The sequence below is a fragment of the Rosa chinensis genome, chromosome 2 (assembly GCF_002994745.2).
Source record: "Rosa chinensis cultivar Old Blush chromosome 2, RchiOBHm-V2, whole genome shotgun sequence".
In the NCBI taxonomy this organism is placed as follows: Eukaryota; Viridiplantae; Streptophyta; class Magnoliopsida; order Rosales; family Rosaceae; genus Rosa; species Rosa chinensis.
Genome location: NC_037089.1, coordinates 15,341,042 through 15,347,283, shown reverse-complemented (window position 1 = coordinate 15,347,283; position 6,242 = coordinate 15,341,042). Strand labels below are relative to the sequence as shown.

General features: G+C 37.5%; 1 long non-coding RNA gene across 3 annotated transcripts in view; it reads right to left on the bottom strand.

Moving 5' to 3' along the window:
- Positions 1 to 915: 915 nt before the first annotated feature.
- The window catches only part of LOC112183555, a 53,081-nt gene continuing 47,754 nt past the window's right edge, over positions 916 to 6,242 (bottom strand). For all 3 annotated transcript variants that reach the window (XR_005807451.1, XR_005807450.1, XR_005807452.1), the window contains exons 4-5: positions 1,745 to 1,804; positions 916 to 1,286 (exon numbers count right to left, since the gene is read on the bottom strand). This is a non-coding gene — a long non-coding RNA (uncharacterized LOC112183555). The remainder of the gene's footprint in view (positions 1,287 to 1,744; positions 1,805 to 6,242) is intronic.

Below are 6,242 nucleotides of genomic sequence, written 5' to 3'. Positions count from 1 at the left end.
TTTCCGGAATTATACTGTTTAATTATATTTCTATTCGTCGATTTGAGATTTTTAAAGGATTTTCGAAATGGGATTTCGATGGAGTTATATTTTCATATTTATTTATCGACTTTTGGTTTTGGCATTGGGAATGTCTTGATGATGATTTTGGAAGTAGTTTTGTTTCGGTTTACGGAGATTATGTTTTATTATTATTTCTTGCCTATTTATTTTGAACTTGAGATTATTTTGGCGTGTGGGACACGTCGTTGGAAATTCATTTGCGAGAGATGGTGAAGCCTTATGTATTTATGGATTTACTGGATTTTCGAATATGTTTTCTTGTGCCATACTTTGGGGTGATTTTATCATGCTAGCATTGAGTCCACCTTTGTGGCGATGTGATGGGATCACGGAAGCCCGTCCGCCTTTGTGGCGCTGGTTACTGTCTTTGTGACAGTAATACTGAAGCCCAGTATCCTAATCGCCACACATTGTGGCGTAAGGGTATATACGGGAGTATATGGGAGTACTTCAGCTTGGGAGGCTATCATCCAAGCCTGGGAGGCTCACTCGTATGACTATCATCTTCCCCTATTTATTATATTATTTTGACTAGCGGGGCTAGTCCGATTTCCCTTAACCAACGAGGCTGACTTGTCTTTACGAGGTTCTCGATTTTTAAAGATAAATGTTTTACCATTGTTGCATGCATCGAGATTTTTAAAGGAATAAATGTGGGAAAGCATAAAGTCCATTTTCTTTACAATTACTTATTTTTGTCCACTAACGCTAACGTTTTTATGTACTTTCCCCCTGGGCCCTTCGGTTTCTTTTGCTTAGTCTACAGAGTAGCTGGTTCAGCATAGTAGGATTTGAGACATAGCATCTGCTGTTGTTGTTTTCATTATAGGTTAACTGTTGAACCTACCTGTATTTTTTTTTTTATTGCTCTGATAACCTATGGGTTAAGTATCTTAAAGTTTGGAAGTTACTTTGGTGTAATTAAGAATATGTTATTTTTCGGATTTCAGTTACTTATTGTGGAGTTGTTGTGTTTCGGGGAGCAGGGTGGCTCCAGAAGAATAATGATGGTTTATTAGAAGTGTGAATGTAATTCTACAGGTTTTGGGTAGTCCATTTTAGGGGTGACTCTGCTGAATTTTCGGTAGAGTTATTCCTAAGGTGGGCCCCACAAGGCCACCTCGGAATTCAGGGTAAAATTCAGGGCGAGTCCTGTCAATTTCCTTCATGTAACGCATGATCCAATAACCACAACTCTTGCCACCATTTTGCTCAGGAATGCCCTGAAAATAACACAAGGCACCATATCAGAAGAACTACTTACTACATAAAACATTAAGAGGTTGAGATACTTCAAATCCCTCTATCAACTTACAGCAAAATTTTTCCACTAGATTAATTTCCTCCCTTTCTTATTCTTGTTTGCATTGTAGATTTTGATATATAATTAAACTAAGAGGAAAATACAGATCTGTTAGGATCTTTAACACATTTTGCATACCATATATTTTTCAGTTGCATACTTTCCTGGAATTATACATTTCCCATATCTATCAAGATTATTAATATTCTTTGTTAGCAAAGAAGACCATTTTAGACAAAGAAAATTAAAAACACTACATGCTCTCATAATTCCTGAATTTATTTTAGACAAAGTCAATTTATGATTTAAGTCAGTTATATCTTTAACTTGAAAAAAGATAAATGAGGAAAGATTGTAGGGTAGATCAAATAATCTCACCTTCTTGTTTGTTTCTTGAAGCTCTCCAGCAAGACTGAATTCATCAAGTATTAAATAGACCTTCATACAAGAACACGTTAAGATATATCGGATGGCCAATAATTTGGGCTGAAAGCTTTAAATATTTGCATGATAAATTGGTAATGTCAGAAAGAACTTGTACCAACTTAATTATTATAATATAAGGCAAGCTGGCTTTTCTCTATGCATCTTTTATTAGACATGTAGCAAAGTATTTCGATTCGGATTGTACATATATAATATGGTGTGCGTGGAAGTAAATATACACATGTTGTCTAACCAAAGTTCGACAGCAGTATTGTACTGGTTCTATAATACATGCTAAAGAGATCAAACAACCTGCATATCTATTAGAATATAGAAAAATAGCTATTTACTTAATAAAGAACTAGAGAAATAAAGGGGATGATCAAAGACCAATCTATAAGGTGATCGAATAGCAAAAGAAAAGGCAACTAACAACTTCCAAACCCATTTTGTATGCATTGTTTTGTTTATTATTAAATTAATCATTTATGCAAATTAGCCAGTTAGGTCAATATATATATGAAATTTATGATACCAGATCCCACCAGAATATATAATTAATTAACATGCAAGAAAAAAATACAAACCCCAAATATTTTGGGCAGAAACTAGTTTTAAAATGCATCACAGAGATCAACATAGGAAAATATGTACCATATAAATCATAAATTATATGGTACTGTTAATTTAAAAAAAAAATTTACCGGTTAATATAAAGAAATGGAGTAGGAGTAGTAGTAGAGTAGTGTACGTACTTGTTAGTACTAAAGAAGATCGAAGAAGATCTATGATGAGGATGCTGATTATGACCAATAGCAGATCTCACTTTGGGCTGACTAATAAGCTTTTCATTGTGGATAATCTGAATTGATAGAAAACAGTAAAAATTAATCCAAAGTGAATGAACATATACACATACTTCCACAAACACAGCATTACAAAACACTAAAATCCACGTTGCAGTAGTAGTCATTCTTGAGTTTCACCATCAACCCACAAAAAGAAACCAAGACACACAACAACTAATATATGAGGAAGCATGTAATGCATAAAAACAACCAACCAGGGAGTTGAGTAATGCATGTGATGCATAAAAACAAGCAGGACAGAAAATAGATATGAAGCAAAATCTGCAATTATTCCATGCCCACCCATATTGGCCTTTTCTTGATCTCTTCCATAATAATTATGTTGAGTAACAGTCTCTCTAATAGAACAAATTCACACATGCCTTCAAGGCCGTCATATCTTTCAAAGGGAGAGAGAGAAAGAGACACTAGAGAAGGAGAGAACAAGAGGACAGCGGCCATCAGGCAGGCAAGAGACTAGGCAAATATTTCCTTGTAGACTCTGTGACCACAGTTACGGCTGCACTAAACATGATCTTACCTCAAGAGACTCAGTGTAATAAAAGAAATGCCAAGTACATGCTCAGAATGCTCCACCAAGAAGGGGAACTTGCACTAACCCAATTCAATCACAAAAACTTTAATTAAGAAGACACAGACAGTGAAATAGTACTAAAACTAGAAAGCAAGGTCAACATAAAGTACCTCCACCAACCTATCTTTTCTAAGGGCTATTTTCAAAACTTGGAAACCCAGCTTTGCAACTTATGGCTAAATCAAAATCCACAATCTAATCGCAATTCAAAAAGACCATTGAATGACACCATTTCAAAGCACAGCTGAATATGATCAAAGATTTGATGGGGGACCTAACAATGATGTCCACTATGTTGTTCCAACAAGTGATTTCCCAGCATTGAAACTGCTTTTACTTTTGGCTGGAGTAGGATGATGCCAGTTGTTAAAATTATTTTATTTTCAGTTTCTTAACAAAATAGAAAAGGCCAAATGACAAGCACTCCCAATCATGGATTCTCCTAATACATGTGAGCAAAAGCTAATACTCATGATCAAACTCCGACGAGTATATTAAACTCTTAATGGCTACATTACCAACAGTTCATGCTCTCCACAACTCAATTATCAAAACTTAATCAAGTTTTCCTTACAATCAAAACAGTTCATACATTACCAACAATCATACTGTTGACAAATTCTAAATGAAATCCAACCCAGAAACTAAACACAATCACTTGCACTATAAACACAATCACCTGAAAATCAACCCAGCAACTAAATTTATAATGATATACTCTAATGACCAGATAAAACTTTTTCGACTTTTTCATTGGTAGAAGGAGGAACTTCATATAGATCGGAGGTTTCCCATTCATCAGTGAAAGGATAGTAGCTGGAATACCCCACAAAGATTCCCTAGAAAAGCATAGAAACTTACTCTATATGATTGTCCAAAAGGAACAACTCAAACCCAGATTTATAATGAAATCAATTGGAATCATACCTTCAAATGGCCTGCTGCGAATCAAACTCCAATACCTTCAAATTGACTGCTGCGAATAGAAATCACTACCAGATTTCAAGCCAAATCACTACCAGAAGCATGGCCATCTGCATTCTGGGCCCTTTTCTTTATCTTCTTCAACCTCACTTTCCCTCATTAATTTGCTTCGTACCCTGTTGAAGGTTTGTGTACAATTTGTTGGGTTTTGGTTATGATTGGAGAACCGGGTTTTGGCAATTTGTTGAGTTTTGGCTGTGATTAGAGAACTGGGTTTTGGTTTAATGGAGCATTGCTTTAGTAAAGTTTGGAACTTTGGATTGAGCTGAAATCAAAATCGCATTGAACATTTTGTATGCTTAAACTTAGAGCTAAGGTAGTGGAGGTCAAAGAGGCAGGCAGTTCTGGAAAATGACGACGGAGGGAATGGTGGTCATCCCCTATGGAAAATGGCGGGAAATCAAGGTGTGGTAGAGTCTAGGGTCATTTAAGTCATTTCATGGCATTTTTGGGGTTCACATATTTGTCACGTCAGACATCTGACGGATCCGTCAGTGAAATGTGACAGAAGTATCTCGTTGATAGCAAAATATGGGTTCAGGTATCACATTGATACAATTGAGAGTCCGAGTATCAACTTGGCCGGTGCACAAGAGTTGAGGCACTGATGGTGCATTTTTCTCTTTTGAATATGATGTACCAAAAGGGTGCATCTGGGCTACGTAGGGCGTACACTGTGCCGAAGTGGGGCCCTGATGAGTGGGTCATTCCTGTCCACAAGTTTTGAAAGAGGTGGGCAACGATGTAATTCCACGGATAACGACTGTTATCAGTAAAATTACTTCGTTACGCATCAGGTTTCTTTACTAGGGTTACAGATGTTGCTGTCCAGTTTCGAATTCCAAGGCTGTACTTCCATGGAACCGGTTTCTTCCCATCTGATTAACAACTTTTTATCATTCCTAATCTGCCTGATGTGATCAAGATGTATAGAAGCCAATTACTAATTTTTCCCAATCAAGATGGTGAGTCAAAATTCATGAAGATGGTCAAAATATCTTATGAAAGCGAAGAAAGGAGCCGCCGTGAAAAGGTATTTCGGCGGTTGCCGAAACCACTCCAAGCACCAATTCTTCCAAACTTCAACCAAATTTGAAAACTAATCAATGCAAGACGTAGAGCACGATGAGAGGATCATTTATAATAAGCTCTTATTAAGGGCTGGTTCCGAAAACCCCCAAACCCACTCCCACCCATCAACCTCCTCTCCCTCGCCGACTGATTCTTCCCCAAAACCCCTATCCCCTAATTCGCCTCTCTCAGCCTCTAGAACCCCTTCAAATTTGCCAAAAAACCTGACCCAAAATCCGAACCCGAGCCTAAGAAGCCTGAGCACTACACCCAGATGCTGGAGCAATTCTTCTAGGAATTCAAAGAACCTACCTGATTACAGACACACTCCAGAAGTGGACAAGAATCTCCGACCCGATTAATGAGAAGAAAGGAAACCCAACTGAGGAGGAGATTAGAGAGAACGAGAAGTTCTGGGAGGAGTTCGGATCAGCCCCGTGATCCAGTTCTTGACCCAGGCCTGCATTCTTGTTGAGGATTGTGAACAAGAATTCTTGATGCCCACCAACCTTCTTTTTTCTCTGTATCACAAATCAAATAAACTCATGCAGAAGTACATAACAAATCGATGAGATAGACTATATGAAACATTGATGTTATTAGATAGTTTTCAAACTCACAATTTCATATGGTGTGCGAATAGACAAGCCTCCTGGGCTAGACATAATCAAAACCTCACTGTAGCTTAGCTCAAGCCTTCTCAAACGTCTTGAAGCATAAAACCAAGATGTGGGTGGTGGTGCAAGTTTTAATAAAGAGGCTTTGAATTAGTTCAAACAAGTCTCGATGGGAGAAACTAGATCGGTGCCAATGGCTTTTCCGGCTTGTCTTATGATATCAGTTAACAAATTATAAATGATTGAAGGAAATCAGAACCAGCTACAAGCATTGAAGAGGTGGTAAGGGCACATAAATGATGTGGTGGCTTTTCCAGGTTCGAGCCGCATACTAG